The sequence below is a fragment of the Cricetulus griseus genome (genome assembly GCF_003668045.3).
Source record: "Cricetulus griseus strain 17A/GY chromosome 1 unlocalized genomic scaffold, alternate assembly CriGri-PICRH-1.0 chr1_0, whole genome shotgun sequence".
In the NCBI taxonomy this organism is placed as follows: Eukaryota; Metazoa; Chordata; class Mammalia; order Rodentia; family Cricetidae; genus Cricetulus; species Cricetulus griseus.
In genome coordinates this window covers 181,897,923-181,925,130 of record NW_023276806.1, presented here as the reverse complement: position 1 = coordinate 181,925,130, position 27,208 = coordinate 181,897,923, and positions in this window count along the sequence as shown.

Here is a 27,208-nt window from a genome sequence, read left to right as displayed (position 1 = left end):
GGAAGTTGGCCCCAGCTTTGAGCATGCTACAGGTTTTACTCTGATGTGCATTTCTGCTTCACGAAAGAGCTTCTCAGAGCAGAATAAAGTGAATGGCGACTCTCAACAAGATTTCCTGAAATTCTATGCTCTATCAAAACTTGGTCACATAGAGAAATAATGTAATGTTGAAGTGTTTATTGAAATATTTTGTCTCTGTTTGACAAAATAAACATAAGGCAGACAGCAGGCTAGTGAAAATTCTATGGGACAAACTGAGACTCTTGTAATGCACACTGGCGCTCCTTTAAAAAGGCAAGACAACCCACATGCAACATTGCCTGTCTCAAGCCACAGGTATTTCCCCTTACTGTGCTGTACGGATCTAGTTGCATCATCCACAATTTTTTGCCCTTGATTTTGTAGCAATCTGGGGCACTCAGGCAGCTCCACTATTTAGGTCAGACGTGCAAGCATAGCATTGTTAGTTCCATGGCACAAGTGGAACATCACTCATTTTACAAAATAATCTTGAGGGATTTTGACATTTGCAATAGAGATGATCTACAAGTCTTTGATTTGATAAGTTGCTTCCTGCTGCCTTCTTCCTGTCAGAGGTATTGAGCTTGAAAATGTGATCAAACTTCCGGAAAGAAATATGCTTTATATAAATGTTCCCACTCATATTATTTCATAGTCTCCTATGACAACCTCAGCGTCAAAGATTTATTCTGGGTAGTTAAGTTATACAACAAAATATCTGATGCGAATTTTGGCAAGAAATTCACTAACTGGAGAACTTGCCAGGATTAGGTACTCAGATGGAATAAATGGAGGAGTTGGAAACAGGTAAGGGTGCCCAGCAGGACTGTATCTCCAAATCACCTAACTTACCTGGTAAATGAAATATTAAGCTCATCAGTTACTCAGTCTACCTTTTCAGTAAGATGTCTTTTGTAAACAAGCCATTTTTTTTATCATATTCATGAAGAGGCCAACAGTTGGTTTGAACACTACAAATGATTTAGAGAGAAAAGAGGTTCTGAAGATTGAAGAGCTAATTGCAGCATATGAATCAAAAGGAAAATAGAAACTGCTTCCAAAAGATGCCACTCTGGTTCAGGTGACTTCTAGGCAGGGGTATTCATTTCTAAATATAAAGCCTCTCATTTAACATACAGAAGATTTTAGATGATGCTGAAGATAAGCCACAACAATCTATATTGAACCTAGTAGTTCTATAAAGATTTCTTTTGTAGGATGAAGTATATTAAGTCTGACAGAAATATGCTTTGCAGAGTCATATTTGGGACTGTAAAAGGCAACATGATCTCCTGAAATGCTTTCCATGAACTTCAATGCCAAGGCATTTTCTAGAGAAAAGGGAACCTAATCATATCATTTTTTGTTGTTGTGTGAGATACACAATTCTTTCTCTATAAAGTTCGTTATTAATTTGCCAAATTTCATCCTAGATTCTTCTGCTTATTAAGTGAAGCTGAAATACCTCTCAGGGATGATTTGACTTTCAATACCTGATGCTTTTGTTAAACTACATTTCAACTAGTTCCTGTAATTAACTTTAACATCAAGTTCTTACTTCTAACTTCAAGGCTCTGAGGAAGCTAAGATTACAATATAATACAGATAAAAATGATTAGAGGGTAAGAGTATTCATAAAATGTGAATGACAGAAAATATGTCTCACAGCCCACGTTGCTGTGTAGTCCTCAAACTTGTTCCTAAGATTTTGCCAAATATAAGCAAATGTCTGACACTTTGAGTTAACATTTAAAAATATGCATCAGTTTTGTAATCCCTGCAGTGCAGAAGTTATTAAAGCTGCAGCAAATCAGCATGGAGACAGCCAGGAAAGTCTCTGCATTGTTTGGCTTTCTTATGCCAAGAAATAATTAATATGAAATTCTCATTTCCATAATTTTTTAGATCACACATGTAGGTTTCATAAGCAAAAAAACATGAAATGATAGATAGAGAAGAATGCAATACATATTAAAATCTAAAATTCTGTGAGGATAAGTTAAAGCATTGACTGCTGAGGTATTTTAATATCCATATGCATTATAAAATAGGGTGAATTACTATGGCTGATTGGAGGATATTATTATCAGTAGAGTGACTAGAGCAAAGGCAGTGTAGAGCTGTGGACACTGCTTTGGTTGGAGATTCTTTTCATCCTTAGTCGGTTTCAGTAAAAATTTAATGAAGGCTGGATAAATCTCATACATCTTCCAGGATGCTCTCTACCTTATAAGAGATATTCATGGGATTCATGGCATGTACTTCCGGCATCACGTGTGTTCACCTACTTCATCATGTTTCATTCTTGAATACATTATTTGGCAAGAGAAAACAGAACTAAAGTGAAATATATTTCCTCATGTATTAGATAAAGTTTGACTAATGAAAAAATACATCTTTCTAAGCAGAGTTTCATATTTAGCCATTCTACCCAGAAAACTAAAGAAAAGAAGCAAGAAAGTTCAAATTTGTAGAGACATTTCTTCCTGTTGGATAAACTAAGGTACCCAGTCTTTCCCAAGCCCATGCTGTTTCGGTCCTCAACTCTCATGGGTTCAAGACAGAGTGAAGTTGATGCTCTGCTCCGCTGTGACTTTGCTATGACAATATGTTAAGAGAAGACGAGAGTGCACTTGCATCTTGTAGTTGTATTGGTGAATCACCCCCCATGGGCTTCTTAGCCAAATGTAATCTTCATCTGTTTGCACCAGAGTTGTTCAGGCTGTACTGGGCAGAGACAATTTTGTCATTTCTTTTGGATGAGCCTAACATAGCTTTTGAATGCACTCTTTGTTCCCAAACCCCTAGGACACAATGGGTATTCATCAACAATGACTTGTTTCTTTTTAGAGTGTTAAAAACAATTGAGATATGCAGTTTAGAATCTAACACATAAGTGATTTTGAGCTCTCTCTCTCTCTCTTTTGGGGGGGGAGGGGGCAGTCACCAATTTAATATGTTCCCACCGAAAACTATGGGATAAATTCTGAGATTGAGTCCTCTCCCCAATGTCTGCCTTAGAAGACAGTCATATCTAAACAGTTGCATGACATGGGACCTTCACCAAGTTGAGCTCTCTTTTTAAAAGGGGTATCAGTGTTGGATTGCTTGTATTATGACCTATTCATTGTATAGGTCATAAGCAACTGTACAAAAGTCAAGATAATATGTACTGCCCATACTCTACACATCGAATCATTTTCATTTTTGATTACTTTTTTTCTTTAAGTTATCCACTTGTTATTATTTCAAACTCTGCTGACTTTTCCTAGCATATGATCTCTGTACTCTGCACTATCATTTAAATCCATTTGCATTTATTCTGATTCCTAAATCCACTTGATTTTCCATATTCCTATGATTGGTATATTATTATTTTAAGTAAGTGAATGAACCTCTTCCTTTTCTAAACACTTAAATGATTTCTCATTGCTTTCAGTATAAATTACATACATTGCTGCCCACTATTTTGTGTTCCAGTCTTAAGTTTTTCTTCTTTTTTTAAAATTTTTAAATTTTAATAAGAAAGAAGATTATTTTACATGTCAATCCCAGGTCCCTCTCCCATCCCTCCTCTTCTGCCCCCCCCCAACTAACTCCCTACTTATCCCATACCCTTTCTGCTCCCCAGGGAGGGTGAGGCTTTGGGATTGGGCCTAGGCCCACCCCCTTGTGTCTAGCTAGGATCAGGGAGTATCCCTCCATGTGGGATGGGTTCCCAAAGTCCGTTCCTATATTAGGGATAAGTACTGATCTACTACAAGGGGCCCCATAGATTTCCAAGGTCTCCTCACTGACATCCACATTCAGGGGGTATGGATCAGTCCCATGCTAGTTTCCCTGCTATCAGTCTGGGAACGAAGAGTTCTCCCATGTTCAGGTCAGCTAAGTTTTTCTTCTTATACATGACATATGATCCTCCTCATCTATTCCTTTGCATGCAACTTGATCTCCCCACACACTTCATGGAGTCAACTCTTACATATTTAGTTGTAAGTAGTGGGACTAGTGGGTGTGTTTATGTATGTAAGTGTAATACACATGCATGTTCATGTGTTCATGTTGAGGCCAGAGGTAAACATCTCATGCATTTCTTACTTGCTATCTACTTTATTATGAGGCAGTATCTCCAATTGAATCAGGGGCCCACTGATTCAGCTATATGAGCCATCCAAGAGCTTAAGGGATCTGATTCTTCTTCAGAGTTCTGGGATTACAAATGTATGCTTTTGTGTCCAGCTTTTTATGGTGGTGCTGTGGACTTGAAAGCAGATGCTTCTGATTGCCAAGCAAACAGTTTACTGAGTAAGACACATACCAAGTCTCCAGTTCTTATTTTTTCATGGGAGTCCATTTTCTGTGGCATTAAACTCTCCTAGTAGTACACATCTCTTTTTGGTATGTGCTGCAGTTGTAACAGTATGTTCTTTGAGATATTTGGTGTGTCACTATCTCTCTATAGGTAGAAAGCTTTACTCAGTTCATATATATATATGTATATATATATATATATATATATATATATATACACACACATGTGTGTTTATTACCATCTTTAATCTGAATAAAATTGTGAGACACATATTATATTAAGATTAAAACATTAGGTATCCATATTATATTTTAAAAATTATATGAGGCCTTGGTCTCCGGGCCGCTATAATTCCTTGTTTGTGTATCTATTCCCAAATTACCTTGCTCATAAAATGGTCTGCTGCTAGAAAACAAATGGCCTACCATTAAATCTGATATTGCTAGTTAAGTTATTGATAATTAACACATAAAAATTTGCTCACATTTATTGATTAGATATGATTCTGTCTACTGGTTCCTCTCTACTGGCATATTATACTTTATGAAAGAAAGGTGATAATACAAAAATTAATAGCTAATGGTGGCGTCTGGCTTCACTAGACTTATAGGCGGATTCATGTTTTTGGTGCCACTTCAAAAATACATCTTGTGACTTTCAGAAAAAAAACATTGACAAGCTGTTTTTTATTATGAAAAACTTGATAGATTCCTACCATGTTTTCCAATAAGATTTGAATACAAATTTTTAAAAGTCATCATAAAATACTTTATTTTCAAAATGATGCATTTTTCCCCTAACTTCAAGAAAAGAACATGAGAAAACTCGGTTTTAAGTCTAGATGTCAGCAAATATCTTCTGGATTTTCAAGCACTGAGCTTATAATTACCAACTGAGCCCTACACATATCTTATTTCCTATGTTTCAAGTGGACCATGAAATACTTTAGGTCATATTTTGTTTTAAAAGCACATGTGACAAGTTTGACACATAAATATGAATAAACATTTTAAGAACAGCTAGATGTGGCAAAGTATACTAAATTAATCAGAAGGACCTTGCACTTGATATGCTATTACTGAGTCCATTCCCAGGGTTCCCTTTATGGTCACCATCAGTTAAGTAGTGTGGAAATCTTAGGACCCCCCTCCCAAAGTTCATTCCTATGTAGATATTTCTCAGTTTTGCCTGCAATAGTAAATAAAGGATCATGTGGCATTTACACTGAGAATGTATGGTTTTTTAAATTGCAAATAGAGGCCTATGATGGAAGAGATTTTTATTGCTGTTGTTTTGTAACTTTCTATTCTGTTTAGAATAGTGTCAGACTTGACATAGGAGCTAAATCTATCCCTGTGGAATGGGATAATAGCAGAATACATGAAAAGTAAAATATATTACAGAATTAGCAAGGTAAGGCCAATATTAACTACATTATTAACAGTATTAATTAAATTACATGTAATATTATCTGAAATGGTATGGCCACACATGGCAATGCCCTATTTAGTTAAGTCAGAATTCTATGCTTTTACTTGTACTATAAAAATTAATAAGAAGCGGTGTTGAAATTTTTCAGCAGATGTTCATAGTTGCTCTTTTCTGTAGCTGCATAGCCCAGTTAATGCTCAAATAGATAAAATGTATATTAAATCCTTTTACAATCAAATCAATGAAGGTGTATTTGCCACTGTCTTTTCACTGATGAGTAAGTTTTGATTTTATTGTCAGGCTTCTGATGCCTGTAAGGATCTTTGAGACTTTTTAAAACCAAATTATTGCCATGAAGTTTATAGAACATTCTCCCTCTCTCTCTTCCTTTTGCTGGAAGATTATTTAGTTCACTCTAGCTCTGTTTGTTTTGAGAATTGAGGCTTTCCAGTGAGCACAGGTGGTGTCAAGCACTACCTCTAGCTAGTGACTGTATATTACAAACAAGCAAAAATTCTCAGTCTGTGAGAAGATTTCTCCTAGGATACATGGAAAATCAAAGTTAGCTAAACTGCACAATTAATGCATGATCGCTTCTGAACAGAGAGAAAAGGTTGTTTTAAGCTGTTCTACTCTCCTCTTAGGGACTTAAGGTCAGTTTCAAGAAGGGAAATTGCTATTCTTTCAAAGTTGCCTCTCCTGATTTGTATTCCTGTAATTAGCTCCTCAGAACCTCTTCCTTTTTGACACGTAAACTTAGCTTAATAAATCAACTCAAGCCTTAACTACGTGTAAATATACCTGTTGGGATAGATGGACAGTCAAGTGACTGAAGCAGGGCAGATACCTTTCCCAGCCAAGGACTTTGTCCATACATCAATTTTGTTTTTCTGTTACATAGGGACAGTCAAGTGACTGAAGCAGGGCAGATACCTTTCCCAGCCAAGGACTTTGTCCATACATCAATTTTGTTTTTCTGTTACAAAAGGGAGATGTTCTCTTTACCAAATATGGACATAAATTTTTAAAAATTGGTTTAAATTCTCTCATTTTTCTCCATGAAAATATAGAAGGCATTCCCTAGAGTCAAACAAACAAACATTATTTTTTATGAAGTGGGCAATTATTAGAGCCCAAGAAAAAATCATAGGTAAAGATGAAGAAATAATGCATTAAAATTGGTTCTTTTAGGTCATCTAACTGCTAAGCTACTGAAACTAGAAGACTTTTGAAATCTAATTTAAAGCACAGGCAGTTAAATATGATCTCAATAACACTAGCAAACTGATGAAATTTTGACAAAACTGCTAACTCTTTAAGCTCAGACTCACAGTTCATTTTTAATTGGTTTTCCCTTTCCATGAAGGAATAAGATCATTATTCCGGGAGAGGATAACCTAAAAGCCCTTCCCCTAAAATGAGATTGATGACTTCTCTTTATGCCATCCTAGAGCCCTCACCCAGTGGCTGATGGAAGCAGAGACAGACATCCACAGATATACACTGAGCTGAAATTGGGAACTTAGTTGAAGAGAGGGAGGAATGAAGAGTGAAGGGGTCTGTACGAGGTTGGAGAAACCCACAGGAACAGTTGGCCTGAACAAGGGAGAGCACATCAACCCCAGATGCTGTCAGGGAGGCCAGTACAAGACTGATCCAGACCCCTGAACATGGATGTCAATAAGGAGGCCTCTGCACTCTAGGAAGCCTCTGGTGGTGGATTAGTATTTTTCCCTGGTGAAAAAAGGGACTTTGAGAGCCCATCCCACGTGAAGGGTTACACTCTGGTCCTGGACACATGGGGAAGGGCCCAGGAGCAGCACAGGAAGATTTGGTGGACTTTGCAGAGCCCGGTTGATGGCCCTACTCTGCCTGGGGAGTGGTGGGTTGATGGAGTGGGGGTAGGCTGGGGGTGGGGGAGGAGGGATGGGGGTGAGGGGAGGGAGAGTAAAACATGTAAAACAAGCTTGTTCCCGAACTAGAACTAATAAATAAATTTAAAAAAGATCATTATTCCAAGCCTTTGCCCATTTTACATTCTAGTGTTGAAATGCTTTCCCAGAAAAGTTGGTACAGGCAGCTGGTCAAGTTCACATGGATGCACATGGTAGGTCTATATCAGAGCTGTGCCTCCACTGTGTAGCTTGTGCTGTTCTTTAGTTTCCGCCTCTGTGAAATGGGCATGATGGTAACATCCACAGCCACAGCGGTAGGCAGATTGTGAGTATTAAAGGAGTCTGTACAGTTAAAATAACAGTGCCTAGAAAAGTGCACACTCTAAGCACCTGGTAAAAGTTATCATTTATGATGGCCTCATTGTCCTAAGAACATTGCATACAATTCATATGTGAAGAAACTAGGTTTACATGGAGACAAGGTTGCCATTTAGTGGAACACCTTGGGGTATTATTTGCTGGCATCAGTAGGAATAAGTGTTGTGAAATATGATTTATGAATCCATTTCTATGAAAATATATGAAATATACTTTTGTCCTTAAAAAATCTAAGGAGGAGGAAATATGTCTAGAAGCAGAAAAGTTTTTTTGGAAAGTTTACTTAAGTTCTTAGTTTTTATGGTTATTTTTCTCTGTGTCTCATTATTCACACCTCAGTGTTCAAGGTGGGGCGAACAGAACGTTTGCAGAGTGGCAGTTGAAGAGCAAAGAAAACATCTCTGACTGTTATTAATAACCTCAATAGTTGGACAGCAATTAAAATTTAAACTTATATCTAGCAATCATTTTTTGTCTGTGTAACAGCTACATATTCAGATTTTGGATGCTGAATTCTATCTTTTTTATTGACAAATTTTACTTATAGGAATTGTATGGCTAAAAGAAATAACAAAGTTCAATAACACATTTTTAAAGATGAGTAAAATGAGCCCCAGAATGACTTAATTAGCCATTACTCTGCTCATTCAATACATACATATCGATCTTCTGCTATGGAGTACTTGATCTTCTGGGTAACAGAGATGCAGCTGTGAATAAGCTGTCCTACTCCAGTGGTGAGATGAACAATTATAATCAAGTGTGAAGAAAAGGGAAAGTGATGTGTGCAAGCTAGGGAGAACTAACCTGCTATATATAAGAGGTCAGAATGAGTACAGAGCTTTATAGTACCTGAAGGAGGGACAAGAGAGAGTCAGTCACTGGGTAGGGGTGGTTTGAGTGCAATAAGAAGGGTGAGGGGAATGAGCCCATTCCATGTGAAGGGATGCTCTCTCAGCCTGGACACATGCGGGAGGGCCTAGGCTCTGCCCAGGATGATGTGAGACACTTTGGGGATCCCCCATGGAGGGCCTTACCCTCTCTGGGGAGTAGAGGGGGGTGGGGTGGAAGACTGGTGGGGGGGGGGAGGAAGGGAGGGAGAGGGAGAAGGGATTGACACTTGAAGCAGGCTTGTTTCTAATTTGAACTAATAAAAAACTAATATCTTGGGAAAAAAAGAAGGGTGAGGGGAAAGGACCAGGCATCAAGATGGACATGTCAGTAACCTTGTACCCCAAGAACAATGAAAAATCTTTGGAGGGCTTTAAGCAGGAAATGGTATCTAGACTTTTATTTTTGGAAAGTTTGGTTTATTTTTGTTTATTTTTTTGTACATTCACTATAGAGTTTATTCCATGGTTTGAGAGGGAGAGCTGGGGTGGGGAGGTGAGAAGAGATGAAGTGGGTAAGAGCAGAACAGTAAGAGAGAGAGAGGGACCAATAAGACAAGAGTAAGAGGAAGGGAGCCAAGAGAGGAAGGAAAGAGAACATGAGAGTAAGACAAGGAAAGTTTCGTTTCTTTTATTTACTTTTTTTTTTTTTTTTTTTTTTTTGCTACAGTCAGGTAGCTTATGACAAGAGTTTCATAAGCCTATAAATGGCTCCTTTCAGAGCCCTAAAGAAGGACAATGGTGACTATCTATGGATAAGTGTTACTGTCTTGGTTTAACAGAACATACCAGTTTAATCCTCTGTCTTGTTTTTAGAAGATTTAAATTGTCATGTTTGTTCTGCCTTGTGAGACAGGGTCTCCTGTGTAGCTCCGGCCAGCTTCCAGTTCACAATCCTCTGAGTCTAAGTGCTGGCTTTACACCTGTGTGCAGCAGCCATTGGCCATTGTCTTACACACAGATTTCTTTGAAAAATGGCCTTTTAGAAGTGTTCTTCCTTTTTTTATTAAACAAGGGACTTGATATAACATGCTCTTTTCTGTTGTTGAGAAGGAACATGATTAGCTTAATTGTTTTGGCTGGTGTTTTTCACCCAACAGCTAATTCCTACCTATGAGGCACTATTCATCTTGATGTCTACTGGATTCATTTCCCATTTCCTATTCCCATTGCCGCTGCCCTAGTTTGGGCCATCATTACCTCTCACCTGGAGTGTTGCCATAACCTGCCAGCTCATCTCCCTGCCTCCCAAGCCTTTATTTCCTCATATTTATCTTCATAGTGTGCTTTCAGGTTTCCTTGTTCCAGTGGCTTTAGAGGTTTCTCTCTGCCTACAGGAGAAATCTTCCCCATTATTCCATTTTCTGTGAGAGTTTTCCTTCTACACTGGCCCTTCACATGCCTTATCCCTTAGGTAAGCCAACTCATACAAGGAACACCCACATTTACATTGGCTCACAGTGGTGATCGCCTCTTCTTAAGATGCCTACAAGTTTTTAGGGTCTTGGATATGCAAACAATATTTGCACGGTAACTTCCACAGTTATGTTAAAAAGAAGTGTTATGACCTTCTGGCCCTTAAAGCCTAGATCTGAAACTGCCCTCTTATCGTAGTGACATTTACATATGTTGCTGTTCTCCTGTGAGATTTTTATGTTTCGTGGACATGCACAGTGATGTACCCTTCTCTCTGACCTCAATATATCACCTAATGTCTTCAAAGTAGTAGACACTTAAAGATTTACTGCATTGGATTGATGTCACTTTTTCATGACATTTTAAAATATTTATAAGAAGTTATTTTGTTGAGATGCAAAATGCCTCCAGGAAAATAGTATAATTTGTGGATTGAAATTAAAAATGTAACAATTCTTATTTTTAAAGTACAACATATGAAGGGCAGAAATTACATTAATATTTTAGCATGGAATGTGCCTACTGATTAAATTTAAAAATTAAAATAGAATTTATCCATTCATGAAATATTTATTAAATATTGCTGTATGTTCCATTTATCATTATAGATTTTCTTATTAAAAAGGTTATGACATATCTTCTGATCTGTAAGTTAAATCCACTTTAAGTTTCTAGTCTCTCTATAAACCTTGATAGAGTAGTCTCCTTATAAAACCTCTTTGAAAGTTATAATTTTATATTAATAATTTGAAGGTTTATTTATGTGGGTGAGTGTTTCTCTTGCCTTTATGTATATGTGTGCTTAGTCTCTTGGAGTTCAGAGGAGGGCATCAGATCCCCTGCTGCTGGAGTTATGGATGTTTGTAAGTCACTATGTGGGTGCTAGGAGCTAAACTCTGGTACTCTGTAAGAGCAACAAGTGTTCAGCCACTGAGTCATCTATCTAACCCTCATTTCTTATTTTCTTAAAGTAACTAAAAAGAACTTTTAGTGTAGGGTAGGGATGGTAATCCCTGGAAGGAAGAAGAATGGATGCATACTGCTAATGCATAATGTAGGCTGTGTGAAACTGTCACACTGAACCCTCTAATTTTTGAAAGAATTATGTATTCAGTGTTCTGCCAGAATGTATGCCTGCAGGCCAGAAGAGGGTGCAAAATCTCATTACAGATGTTTGTGAGCCACCATGTGGTTTCTGGGAATTGAACTCAGGACCTCAGGAAGAGCATCATTATGTTGGTCTAGGCATACTATTTTTTTTTCATGGAGGCTATTTAGGAGTTAAAGTTTCTCATTGTTTTATTACAAAGCATAATTTACTTAGTCAATCTTATTAAAGAAATGAAAATAAACTTAGTATACTATCCTACTTATATTCTATGCCTGCCAAAATGTGATTTACTATTAAGGCCTGTGTAAGACTGGGTAAGCTGTTTTGGATAAAACTTTGATAAGACCGATGAAAACATCATAGACTTTGATGACTGCAAAATTAGATTTAAATATAGGTTTGTAGAAAGGAGGAAGAAACTACATTCAAAATGAAGTTGTGCATTGATGCACAAGGCCTATCTTGGGTAAAAGCAGAAAGCAGATGTTGGTACTGAGGAAGACAGCAAGAAGTTATTTTTAGCCAGGCTGTGGTTGCGCATGCCTTTAATTCCAGCACTCAGGAGGTAGAGGCATGTGAATCTCTGTGAGTTCGAGGCCAGCCTGGTCTTCAAAGAGAGTTCCAGGACAGTCTCCAAAACCTAAAGAGAAACCGTGTCTTGAATAACCAAAATAAATAAATAAATAAATAAATAAATAAATAAATAAATAAATAAAAAATAAATATAAAAGAAAGAAGTTATTTTTAAGTGATGAGTTTTCATTTAATTCTTTGAAAACCAAGTCATGGAATGGAAAAGCTAGCTATTTATCAGGATTCTCCCCTGGTAGGATGCCTCTGTGGATTGAGCCTGGGGCCTTGGACATGCTAAGAAGAATTCTGTGTCATCAAATATGGTGGTTTTAACAAAAATGACCTACACAGCAAGTGGCACTTTTAGGAGGTGTGGCATTGTTGGAGTGAAGCCTTTTTAAAGGGAATGTGTCACTTGGGGTGGGCTTTGAGGTTTCAGAAGTTCAAGCCAGGCCCAATCTCTCTCTCTTCCTTCTGCCTGGCAATCCAGATGCAGAACTATCATCTACCTCTTTAGCACCATGTCTACATGCATGTTGCCATGCTTCCTTCCATGATGATAGCAGACTAAACCTCTGAATCTGTAAAACAATCCCAACTAAATGTTTTCCTTTGTAAGAGTTGCATGCTCATGGTATCTCTTGAAAGCAATAGAAAACCTAATTAAGACACTAAGCTCTACCTCTAGCACATTTCCCTTTTGTATTTTGATACAAGATTTTGTAGTTGTTTAGTTGGCCTTGAACTTGCTTTGTAGTCTCACTGATGGTGAGCTTTCATTTCTTCCTTCTCATCTTGTTATCTCTGGATGGTAACTAAAAATCTGATAAAAAAGTAAAGAAAAGAGGAGAGAATTGGAGAAGCTAAAAGGCTAAAGAAGGCTGAGGAAAGAAGGATGCTTACTGGGCTAGGTTTGGGCAGAGGTACAAATGACAATATACACTGTCATGAAGAAGCAGCCAACAGAGTCATACCGAAGTGGACTATATGGACAACTCCAAGATTTTAAACTACTTCCTTGAGACCTGGAATCTATAACTATGAAGGAACCAAATGGTTTAGGGTGATGATGACTTTTGGCTATAGAGCCTGATGTGTAGGGAGCCTCCTGCAGAAGAGCCTTCTCCAGGTGGCCCTGTAACAAAGAAAAGGTCAAGAAAGCCAGCTCTGCTAGAGCCAGTGTGACTTTCAACAGTTAACACTGTGATGCCAGAGATTCTCAGACTTTTAACAATGTTTTAAAGTATGGGAGTCTAGGTTTTAGTTTGCACTCGTTATGAATTTGAGTAAAGGCAAGGTTGTAAAGACTCCCTGGGAGCTGAACCTTGTAGGCCAGTCTGAGACCTCTGCACTCTCTGCTGCTCATCCATCATTCTCTCTTGAGCATTTATCCCATGTGGTTGTGAGGGCTGCTTTGGAAACTATTTTTGTGAGGTCTGCCAACCTTAGCTAAGCAACCATTCACTTGAAAGTAGTAGAAGTGTAGTGGAGAATGTAAGTTGCCAAATGAGGTTCTCCTTACCCCCTGCTGCTCTGCAAGTTTGGAGTGGGTGGAGAATTGGGACAAAACAATGTTTTCTTATGTAATTAATATATATCCATAAAGACAATGTCAGTTTGAAGAGGATAGAGACAAATCAGATTTCTGATCTTTCAAAAAGAAATTATGTTTTCACTAGTGCATTATTTAAAATGTCAGTAATTTTTGTTTATAATAACTCAATATCATTGTAAAGTTGAAGAATAAAGAAACGAAGAGGTTTTCTAATGTAAATCCTATAGAAAGGACAATGCCTTGTATGTATTTTATAAGAATTTTCCACAGGTAACAGAATAAATGCCTTTGTAATGAAAATATGAAATTTCTAGATAGTCAGCTTGCTCATATAACTCATAGAAACTGCTCTATTAGTTGAGCTTAATTAATAAATAATTGGCTTGTGAATTCAGACAACTGGTTAATCCAATTATACTAGAGTGATGCAGTAAATAATTTGGTACAGTTTACAGAATGTCCGTTGTAGAACCATAATTCCATGCTAAATTGTTATGTTCTGAATATTTGAGTACCTCCCAAATTCACAAGCTAAATAGTTTATTGTCAATATAATATCTACAGATGAGGTCCTTGGGGAGATAGATTTGAATGAGGTCTATAATATGGCATAGTTCTCATGACAGGACTACTGTCCTAGTAAGTAGCGGCAATGGAGTTTTTCTTTCTCCCTCTCACATGTGGACAAAACAAAGAACCATCATATTGAAAAGAAGGTATATATCAAATCTGCTGGTAATTTGACCTTGGAGACCTTACTATCCAGAATTGGTTTCCACTGTAGTATTTTATTATAGTGTCCTGAGAAGACTAATTGAGAAATGTTTCTCAAGCTTGAATTTTTCTCACAAATAATCGGAAGCTTATTCAATATGAAGATTATTTAATCCAAGCTCCAACTGTGGTTATTTCCACTAGTCTGGGCTGTGTCTACCCCAATAGTCTTCATCTTAAGTGTTGGCTTCTGTGGGTGGTTCCTTGGTAAGTGCTGTTTGTGGAAGAGTTGGCAGGTAACTGCCTTGTGTACCAGGACAGACACTGTAGCTGACATTCTCCTTTTTTTTTTTTTTTAAACATTCCAACTTCTTCCATCTGAGGTGCCACCAGTTTGTGTTCCACATCACACAGTGAGGTCACAACTTAAGATCTTAGAAGAAATATGGGGGGGATGAGGGCTGTATCACTTAATCTTTTCCTAAGAAAAGCTTCAATTGTTCAAGTGACAATCTACCTCATCCCAAATGGGTAAATCCTGAGCATTTACAAAGGCAGATCCAGGATGCCTTATCTTTTATGGAATAGCAATGAAGGAAAATCTTCATATTCCTTAAACATCCCTACCAAGCTGGGTGAAGTTAGTTTTCTGAAAAATATTCCTGATAGTTCAGTTTTTTTGAGAAATGTACACTAGAAGGATTTAAAGATGCATGTTTTTGTACTGTATGAATGATATACTTTAGCTTACAATATTGGGAGTTTCTTGATCCAAGGTAGATGACATAAGTAGAGCTTTACATTTCTCAAATATTTTTCCAAAGGACAATCATTGGTCATTATAAATGTGTCTAAGTAAGTTGTGAACTGACCATCACTATTCCTGAGTTTGACAGAAAACATTGGAATTAATGAATCAGCAAATAGAGCGTCTCTACTTTTTCAGAAAAAAAAATGAAATGTTTCAAAATTGAAACAGTTAATTATATTCCTCAGATCTCATTTTCTCCTTGATGAAGATACAAATTCCAACTGTTTCTGACCTTGTACTGCCATTTCTCAAATTGTTATGTATTTTGACATATTTTTGAAAGCAGTTTCCATTATGTTGTATTCACTAACACATGGGATATTGAAATTGCTAAGTAAAATACAAAATATTTATAATAATCTATCTGATATGTATTATTAAGGATAAAAGGAAACAACTTTCTCCACATGAAGAGACAGTTCTGGGATATCCAAGATATCTGGGACATTTTCCTTCCTTCCTTCCTTCCATCCTTCCTTCCTTCCTTCCTTCCTTCCTTCCTTCCTTCCTTCCTTCCTTCCTTTCTTCCTTCCTTCCTTCCTTCTTTCCTTCATTCTTTTTTTCTTCTCTTTTTAAAGTTTGAACACAAATCCTGACCCAAGAAGGATCTTTGTGTAAAGACTCATCTTTCAGGTCTTCAGTGCTATGACAATAGGTATAACTCTATACAATTAAGACAACTGGTTTCTTGCTTGTGAGAAAGCACTCAGGTCAAAGACTCTGAGATGGGGTCTTTCATAGGGCAGCCTACAGATTGAGCAGGCCACTTTGTTTCACTTATGCTAAGTGTACTATCAGGTGGGAATCCCTATGTCCTTCCGATACAGGCTGCTGGATATAGTACATATCATCACCCCAGTGCATAAAAATACCGAGACTTGCATAAAGATGAACTATTACAGCTGAAAAGCTTCACTAAGTTTTACTAGTCAACAGAACACCTTTTCCAGCTTGTTTACCTTGCAGGAAATAATTATGCTGTAAGAGAAGAGACAAGGGAACACTTTAGTCTTAGCGGGCAGAGGGGCTGTTTACCTCCTGGTTTTTTCAGGGACAGTATTCTCACTGTGTTTATTTTTGTAGACTGTGCTGTTCATTGAAATCAGCCTCCAGGAAATTTATTTCTTTCACATTTTCAGAGCTGGTATTTATTTCTCAGCTTGTTAACAAATCTATCATCTTCCTAGATAGTTACATTTCTCTGATTTTGCTTAGACATATTTAATTATAAATAATGTTTCAGTTTATTTCTTCCACCAGATTTCCTTGTTTTTAGGAACGGTTTTCTTTAGGGGTAGATTATGCTTTGGCCTGTAGGACCTTTTCTAGGTCCCATTCATTGCTCTTTGTTTTCTTTCCTTTGGAAGCATGCCCCTTCATTTGAATCTCAAAAAAAGATTTGTTGAATAAATGGAAGCATGGCATGGAAACAAACTGGGTGGCAATATATTTCACAATATGGTTGACAAAGTTTATCTTGGAGTTAGAAATAAGTTTTGATTCTTGTTTAGAACCCACACTTTAGGCAAGAGACTCTACCTATTAGACACCATTTCTTCTGTTAAAAGGGTCTCACAGTATCTTCTTGAATCACTGAATTATTTTAACAATAAACTAGATGATCCTTACTATGTTATAGTAGAGTTCTTAGCACAGGATAACTGGTCAATAATGATCTATTAACGACATGTCATTGGTTTTGTCTTCCTATAGAATCTAGCACAGTATTTCTAGAGCGTGTGTGTGTGTGTGTGTGTGTGTGTGTGTGTGTGTGTGTGTGTGTGCGCGTGCGCGCGAGGGAGTAAGAGAGAGAGAGAGAGAGAGAGAGAGAGAGAGAGAGAGAGAGAGAGAGAATATGCATGTCTTGAATCCAAATTAATATGTGAAATAAAGGAAGCCAACTTTTCATTTGGTTGAAAATTTTGATAATTTTACTTTTTGCTTCTTTCTGTATGTTTGTGTGAATGTGTCTTTTTGATTATGTGTGCACACATATGGGCTGGTGTGAATTTATTTGTTTTTGTGTATGTAAACCTATGCACACATGTGTGGGATGAGAGATCTATGTTTGATGTCTTAAAAATTTTCAGCCTTATTTTTTGGAGCAGTCTATCGTTGAACATATAGATTACCCATCTGGCTACAATGGCTGGCCAGCAAGTATACAGGATTCCCCATCTCCTTCTTTCCAGCTCTGGGATTACAGGTGTATGCTGTCATGTCTGGCTTTTATGTGAGCACCAGGAGTGGAACTCAGGTTCTGTGCTTGAGTGGCAAGTGCTCTTATGTACCAAACAATTCTTACTCTTAACCCCCAAATTTAATTTTTTGAGCAGTTTCAATTTTATATATGCTTATGAGTTTTATATATATTTTAGCACTTTTGTGCTCTCACTACATACTCTAAATCTTATTTTGTTTTTAGCATGTGCTAATAAATACCTTTTCATTAGTTGTTTTGCTAATAGCTGATTTCTCTGGTTGTATTCTTTCTCTTAAGAGGATTTTTTTTTTCAAAAAATACTCCACATACTGGAAAATTTATCACTGGTTTTGAAATTGTTATCTTAGTATTCTTGTGCTGTATGTACTGGTTGTAAATTTTTGAAAACTGTGCATCTAGATTTTTAAAATTCTATGTTTGGTGAGTATATATATGCTTGTCCAAATGACTCTCTCTCTGAAAACAAAAACAAACAAACAAACAAAAGACAATGATAATAAAATTACATTCCCACAAGGAACTAAACATGAAAAACTGCTTATGCTTTGTTTTGAAACATGTTGTCTTGGTGCAGACTCTGTATAGATTACATATGAATATTTTCTAAGTGTATTTGTGTAATTAAAGAGCAATGTGTTGTTTTCAACTTCTAAAATGGTAGACTGCTAATTTGATAAGAAATAAAGTCTCTGTAGAATGTTACTTCTTAGAATGCTTCTCTGGTTCCATGGTGAAATCTCAAATATATTAATGGCCTACTTTTCCTGTACCAAGAAAATTGATTTTTCCTTTGTTTCTAAGGAAAATCATTTTGAGGGTACTCACTACTGTGTGATGAATGGCACTATAAAAACACTTTAGGACTTCAGAAGGGACAATACTGACTTACAAATTGTTTGCTCTATGCAATCCAACTCAATTCTCTTAAAACCAGAGTTAGGTTTGTAATGGTCCTTCTCTCTATCATTTCCTTAGGCTGCACTGATGTTTCTGTGTACAGTCTAATGCCCAACAAGGTGGAAAGACAGCAGCGCATGTGCTTTTGGCTGCTGCTTCACCTCACTCAGAGTCAGCCACTCTGTGCATTTGCCAAGTGTACCTTGGAAGGTATTCCTAGTCATTTGCTCCTCTACTGTCTAGCAAAGCTTGCATTTCAATGCCTGGGATTGGAAGAGACAATTGAGTGGGAGGGTGAGGCTACCAAGATATTTGCTGGAGAATCTCATAGAAGCCTACACAAGGATGTCTTGGAACCAGATTTTAAATGAACAAAATAAAATCCTGCTTTTTCCCTTTGTGGTTATTTCAGGCTTTTTATTTTTAAAGTAACCTTCACATATGGTTCCTCCATATAAGCCTAAATATATTTTGTGTTGGTATATGCATGATGTGAGCTTACTTTTCATGATACAGAACACAGAATAATGTGTTCTTAATTCTGGTCTTTTCAGTTTGTATCAATTTGAAGGGGCCACTGAAAATTTTAACAGAATTACCATGCTGTGTTCACACTCAGCTAACTTACATACACTATTACATTCTTACAACATTCTATAAATTATGGATATCACTTTCATTTCAGTATTACAATTTACAGGACAATAACTTCTTGGGCTCATTGGAGCATCTGACCACTATGCCACAAAACTCCCTTGCAGTGTGGGTAGTGACAGGGCTATGTTGACAATAAATGCGCAATGAAAATATCTCATAAGTGTTCAACCACTCAGATAATGACTTAGGAAATATCATCTGCATATCTACATAGGTCACTAATGTCAGGAGAGGCAATTTACTCTCTCTTACATTAATCAGATAAATTGTGAGGACACATAGTCACACACATACCTGTAAATGGCCCAATGCATATATATTATTGAACAAAGATGTAGACACAGAATTGGCACCATGTGTTCTCTTATGTAACCATGCATTTTTCAGGTTTTGTATAACTGTTGGATTATGATGTTAAATTATACAAGAGGATGGTGTAACCCAGAGGAGTAAATGATAAGGAGTTAGCAATTAGGTAAATCAAAATCATGGAAGAATTAGGCCAAATATCTCAAAATTATTAAGAGAGAACCACTACAATATGAAATAGTGTTTCAAAAATCTGGAAGAAATTATTTCATGAGCCATTTAAAATCACAGTGGACTAAAGCACTCCAAAATATAGTAATGCTGTAGCGACCTAGACTACCTTAGAGGAGGAAGATGACCTAATGATTTGTGTGGTCTCGGCTACTATGATTATACTCATTTTGTGTGCTTAGCCTCAGTAAATAATCCTTTACACTGCTTCTTGAAAGCAGTTTCAACACATTAATCTATATAGAATTGGGTGCATTTAGCAGAATCTCAAAAGAAGTGGGAATGAACAATAAACTCAGCATAGAACAGAACAGAGAGACAACTGTGTGTAAACATCAGCCTCCTTTTAGAAATTGCCTCTGGAGAAGACAAGTCTTAACCCTACAACTCTGACCATATTCCACCACGTAGAAATTTAACCTTCCCTCCTGTTTTATACAAAAAAATTAGGTATTTTTTTCTTTTTCTAATGTTTTCCTGGTATGATGTTGAGTACAGAAAACAAACTGAAATATTTCATCGCTATGCCAGTAGTCTGTATCTTGATAGCTACTTGCTAGAACCCTCAAAAGATCCTGGCTCATTTTGGAACTTATGATTGCAAGAATGGACACAAAGAAGGGATCATTTAAGTTGAAAATAAAGTTAGAGCTGAAATAGGAAGAGAACATTCCCAGGGCAGTTGTAAGTTACTACTGCTGTGAATCTTACAGGACTAGAAAACCCTAGACTCTTCCTGATTGATCTCCTGTCATGAAGAAGAGAAGTGAAACAGGTGACCTTTTGATGCCCTGGATCTTTTACTCAAAATAGATACTAAGTATAAAGTAGAAAAAAAAGAACACTTCTTTTTCTGCTATCTTTGCATTTGTTCAGCTTACCAGTTTTAATTGCAATGATATGAAATCAAATAAATGTTGCTGATGTTAGGCAATCTGGAAATAAGTAACAAGATTTATAAGTTTTTCCCATATGTATACTATCACTTTTAAAATACAGCCATCATACACACATGAGTGTGTCACTAGCATGTATCTTTATTATTTATAAAATCTGCAGCCCATCCACACATTTTCTTAGTCTACTGATGACATATAACTGAAAAATACTATTCACTTTAAACAGAGAAGATCTTTCCTTTATGCACTGACAAGAGTTTTTTATGAATTGACTTGCACATTATATTGGTAATGACATAGTTTACAGAGGTAGTTGTTCACACCATTTTCCTGGGGTGGGGTGAGTGAGATTGGACTTAACAATACAAAGTTTTCTTGTCTACTGTTTTAGGCCCTATGAATGTAGATACAGTTTTCTTTGTTTCATGTGTGCTAGAATACATCTCCAAATTTCTTCTTGAGTCGTTTTGTATCATGAGCACTCCAAGTATCACTTAGCATATAAATCAAGATAGCCCAGGGCATGCCTATTCAAAATATCTGTGTAAGCCTTGTGGACAATCAGAACCTAAAGGTGTGGACAGCTCATACCTACAGGTGTGGGCAATCTTAATAAATGCAAGGCATTGCTATAACAAAGTGGAAAATGCCACCTTAACAAGGTCTGCTGCACATTAGCTTTCAGATTGCTGAATTATATTGGGCTATTTTTAGATAAAAAGACAAATAACAGCACAGAATCCTAATCAGTTTCCTCAATATCTTTGGTAGGGATGTTATCCACAGGCATTGAGTGTAATGGAAATCTGCATGTTTGAGGTAATGTTGATATTTAATACACTTGTACACACAATAGAATTCAAATAACAACCTCAAACTGTGATCAGAAAAACCAAAGCCTATTTAGATACAGAGACAGGTATCCAAAGGGATGGTATCCCCCACCCCCCATCTCCGCTCCTGAACAAAGTAGTCAAATGAGCAGTTCTGGAGGCCGGGAGGACAGAGAAATTCAAGCAAAGAAACTCTAACCAACGGGTTGAGGGGCTTGACACACTAATCTCAACTCACAAACATCTCAACTGGCAATGCACCAATGTGTTATTACATTGGGTATGTGTATATAACAGGGTGTACATAAACACACCTATTACTATTCGAACAAAAGTAGAACTATTCCACAAGTAAATTAGTTGGATTGGTGACCACACATCTTGAGAAAAGGTTTATTATTTGTCTTCAAAATGTGCAGTACTCCAAGAAATTTTGAAAGCAGGTGTTCACCCCTTCAAACTGTCTCATCCTAAATGCTGGTTACCTCTTGAAGGGACTAGGAGGAGATCTAAGTGAAATTCCTAAGAAATCAGCTTACTGGATATATCACGTAGTCTATTTTTGGACCGCGGATCTCCCGCCCTCTCTGAGTTATCTCACTGTCAGATAGGAAAATGGAACAGGATCAATGGGGAGATAGGCTTTGAGTCTGGTTATCTCTTTCTTTCTCTCTTTCCCCCCTTAGGTACAAAAGAGCAAAGGGCGGCGAGTTAGGGGTAATTTCTAAGCATGCTTGCCTGTGGGTGAACCCCTGTCTGCTGCTGTCTGTGGAGCTCATCCTGGTTGCCCCGGGGTCCTGTTGACCACTACCCACCTCGCCTGGCAACCTCCACACCCACATGGAGCTACCAGCGTGCCAGCTGCTCATCACACGGTTCCTGTGCACAAAGCCTTATAAACCCCCAAGCAAAGGGATCTTGAGTCCAGTCTAGAGCTGGATGGAGGCTGTTGGCGAATGAGACCTGTCTCTCTAATTAGTCCCTGTATCTCTGGCTCCCTGATCGCAGATTTATGCTCCGAAATTGGCCTCTTCCTGGAGGGACAGTAGCGAGCGCACACACACAAACTCTCTCACGCACGCCCACATTGCTCCTGTGACCCGCGTTTTCCACCCCCCACCCCCCCGCAGATATGTAGAGACCGGTCCATGCTCTGCCTCAACTTTCCCCGCTTTGCCTGCCCCACGCGGTACCCGAGCTCCTGCGCCCTCGCTGGGCGCCCTCCAGAGGGACACGTCCCCCTCTGGGCTTCTTACCTCGCACTGTCAACTCCTGGCAGGAACTGGAGCTGACCGCGGTGGTAGAGGCAGTGAGCCTGCACCCAAGCTCCGGCTCATGGTTGGTCCTCTTCATCCGACACAAAAGAGGGAGCTTGCTGCCTTTGTCCTTTCTAAATCCAAGGGAGAACTTATTTTGCCCCTGAAATGGCCAAGTTGTGCGCGAAGCTTCCTGTCACAGTGCCCCCTGCCCCCGCCCCCGCCTGGCTGCGCGTTGGACCACTGCCCGGTGGCCCAGCATCCAGGCCTCCGAGTCAAGGAGGAGTGGGAAAAGGGAGGGTTGGAGGAGAAGAGCGGGAGGAGGTTGGCAAGAAGGGGACCCAGTGGTCTTTAGCAGAAGGGAGGGGAGCTTCGGAGCCCAGTAGCCCTCCTCCTCTTTGCAGTCAAACCCACTTCCTAGGCTCAGAAGCAACTTTCCTTCACCTTGGCCAGGCTGCAACAGTCGCGTCTAATTGGGACTCGGGCAGAGAGGCACGGACCTTCTGACATCCTCTCCTCATTCTCTTTCTCCTTTCCCTCCCCCCTTCTTCCCTCCGTTTATAGGGGTGTATCTGCAGAGTCTTCAGTGAGCTACTGTACCTAGACCCGAGGGTTACAATACAGAAAGCCTGGCTGGGTTGCTTGCTGGCTTCTCTGCCTCAAGGTTTTGCAGCCTTTAGGCAACGCATGCAAAGGTTGGCGAATTTCGGAGCCGTGGCGTGAAGGGGCGTGGGGAAGTAGAGAGGGAGGTGGCTCCAACTTTGAAGCTCTGCTAGGGCTGAGGACACGCGGGTGGGCAGGGACCCACAGTCAACCTTAGTGAGAACTCTCCTGTGGTCCCCGTGTAAAGGGCTGGCCACACTTGGAGGAGATAAAGAGGGAGCAGTGTGAGCGAGTCAACCCGGGAGGCCGATACGCAGCTCTGCCCCACACGCGGTTCAACTAAATGCACATTGCGAGCCCCTGGGGAGGCTTGTGCAGCACAATCTCTGGGTCAGCAGGGAGGGAGACGCTCCTGTTTCCTAGCAACGCTCATCAATCTTCTCGGGATAGCTCCCTCTGAAGGAATTGGATTGGACAGCCCCTTGAGAGAAGCCACGCCCCTTCAAGAATGCTGGGCTGCTGCTTTTTCGCCTTCTCCCAAATTTCTTAGGCAGAAAAAGATTCTAGGGAAGTGCTGAGATAATCTGTTCTTTCTGATCTCCGGTGCAACCACACTGTCTCTCCCGCCGCCCCCCCCCCCGCTCTGAGTCACCCCTTCCCACTCCCACATTAATCTTTCTCCAGCCCTACTTCTTGGTTAGCAGGGTCTTCACACAACCTTTTCTTTCCTTCTAAAATTAAATAAATAAGTACCTTAAATCGGTGACGTAGGCACAAAGGAGTAAAAAGCACACGGAAATAGCTTTAATAGGCTGCAAGCTACAGATAGCACCCTAAAGGAAAACAACAACAACAACAAAAAAACAAAAAACAAAAAACAAAACCCAGGCTTCCATTCTTTGATTAGCTATGCATTGTGTTTAATTTCAAAACTGAAATTTCATTAATTTTTCCATCCTGATACACTAACTTTGCATTAACCAAGGACCGAGTAATATGAAGCCAGAGACAATTAAACAGAACAATTTAAATGCTACATTATCCTTTGATATTTAATGGTAAGTTGTTTAGTAACTATTTTCTTTTGTAACCCAGCCAGAACATTTAAACTACAGAAATACTTTAGCACTGCTTCCTTTAGAAGAATGCTGATATTTAAAAGACACACGTGCTTACGTAGTTCATTGTTCATGCTACTAAATCTAAAAACTTAGATATATTTAAAAAAAACCAAAATGCTGTTATACAGTGAACTGTCTGAAGTGCCCATTCTCAGTGGCCTTTTATTTCTGAAATACAGTAGCATTGGCAGAAAGAAAAGAAAATGACTTTTCCTTTGTGCTTCTTTACAATTACTTAACATGTGCTATTCACCACAAACCTACTAGAACTTTGTGAGACAACTTTTAATGATTTCATTTTCTTAGACTCATGGACATCAAGGAACAAGGACATGTACAATGCTAGCGATAAAGATTTGCATGTTGTTAGAAGCCATATTGGCAGAGTTTGGTCCTTTTTAGAATGCTCCAGAAAGTATCGTCTCAATAGTATAAGATGTTATCATATAACAGTTGAAATTAAGAATAGAAGAGATCTGATTATTTCATTTCACTAAAAGAAGAAAAACTGTGCTTGCAAAAGGGATGTGCTGATGTCTGGGATGGTTGTCTCTCTCTAACTGGTTTGTAGGCTGCAAACTACACTGGGGCTTAAAATGAGCCTGGCAGTCATGGTGAAGCAAATTAACAGTCTGGTATCTATTTAGTCTTATGGGACAGTTGTTTCCTTTCCTACTCTGGTAACCCACAATGAAAGTGATAAGTGAAGAAGAGGCTGACATTATTTAATGCCCATTATTTGAATTTGAATTCTTAGTTTTTCACCTTTCCTGACATTCTTCTAACACTGGACTTAAGAAAAAAAAAAGACTATCTCAGTGCTGCAATCTATGAACTAGAAAAATTACTCATATCTTAGAATTATGTCAAAACTTAGTTCTTACAAGTAGTCTATAAATATTGATTATGGCTATTAGTCTCAGGTTTGTAGTTAAGTGATGACATTTGCATTGGTGAGCATATAGAATATTTAATTGAAGACAAATCAGTCTTGAACTTTAATGATTCCTTCACAATTTAAAAAAGATGGCTGACTGGAATAGAGCTCAGCTTTTAATGTTTATTTATTGGTATAGGCATCTTAAGAGTTAAAACTCTCAAGGGATAGAGCTAACCAGCAACTGCTGACTAGATGACATAGTGATTAAGAAATACATTCTTTATCTTCCCCATTCTCCTCAGGTATTCTACTGGGCTCCATTTTTAATTAATTATCATTCACCCTTAAGTACCTCTGTTGGAACATTTTCATATTTAGCAAATCATTTTCACGTCAAATACATGTTTAGCATTTCAGCCCCTCTTTCTAGATTATATTTTTTACTAATTTGTTTAAACTTTGCTAATTCATGTGCATTTGTATGGATAATTAATCATGTTTAATCATTATCTTTCTCCCTGTGACTTTCCACAGATAGCATTCTGCTTTTCTTGTGTATTGCTGATTTAAATATGGCACATGAAGTATACTATCTTTACAAGTAGTACCCAAATAGGCCAACTTCTCATCTTTAATTACAGACTTCCCTGTGCTCTCTTGTCCCTTATCTACCATTACTAACATTTCTTCGTGCCAAATCTCCATGGATTCAAAGATTTCCTTAAGATCTCTGTTGTCAGTCAGGAATGTGTTGTTCTTTTTAATCATGTGTGATAATAAGTTAGCCAGTTCATACAGCACAATTTCAGTGTGTGACTGCCCTCTGGTTGGATTTCCCATTCTCACCTCACTTCCCAAGAAGATCAGGTTTGGGTTTGTCAAATGACTGCCTGATATTCCCAACCACTTTGCAAATTCCTTGCCTCAGCCTTCATTCATTTGTTCCATCTGCTCAGTGAATATTACCTTTCTTTGTAGAACTTTTTTTTTTTTTTTTTACCTACGACAATACTGGCTGATGAGTTCAATGAAAACGATATATTCCCTCACACCCGCCATATATATGAATTCATATATACATATACATATACATATACATATACATATACATATACATGATGAATTTACTTCTAGGCTCCTGAATTTATGTATGGCATCCCTCATTTATTTTCTCACCCTTTTCCAAAATGTTCCTATTACTTAGATCATCTGTGAATGTTAAATTCGATTATTATATCACAATATAAAAGTGAAAATACTTATTTTGAATATTATTACAAAGTGAAGGAGTGCCAAGGTTCCCAGCTTCCTGAGTGAGAGTTGTCAGATGCCTTGTGCTGGGTTTGAGTGGAGCATCCTTAATTCTCTGGAAAAAAGTAAAAATCTAGGGGAGAGTTAGGAAATGGTAGCGACAGTTTTTAGGGGTATTCTAAATATAAAGTTTCAAAATACAACAATAGGTTCTACTCTACAGGAAATCATTTGTTATGTTTCCCTATAATTAGGGGTATAGTAGACTGCTTTGTACCTCACTACAGAGGAATGTAAAATGATGTACTTAGCTTCCTCTCTCAGCAGGCTGAAGAAAGAAAAGGTGTGTGCTATGAGATGGATTTCCCGAGTACTGTATGTTGGAGATGTATTTTCCTATTCCTTCCAGAAGAGCATGGTGGGTAGTCCGGATCACCCTAGAGAGTCTGTGCAGGATACAGGGCTGTTGTGGAACCTCCCAGCCTGTGCAGAGCCTCCCTGTGCAGAGCCTCCCAGGATGGGCTCTGCACAAAGGTGCCAGGCTGAGGACTGAGAAAGTTGTTTTCTAAGCCTAACCTTCTTTTGTGAGCCTACTTCAACTTGTTGGGAGGCCTCCTGTTTGTACTTTACTAGTCTGGAGGGGGTCTTTTTAAAAAGTCATATAAAGGGCTTTACGAGAAGCCTGTATGTAGGTGGAGTGGCTAGGGTAGTAAGTGTGCAGTCATGAATGGCTCACCAGAATCAGGTCAGATTCAGCAGTGAGAGATTGCTAGAGCTGGAGTCTACAGAGGATTGATCAATGGACATCAGGAAACTCATCTCAGAACACCTGCTGAGCTCAGGGAACAGCAGTGCTAGATCAGTTCTGGACAAAGTGCACTTTACTTGGCCCTTCACATTTTGTACATCTGATCTCTTCATCTCACAGGCATCAAAAGTT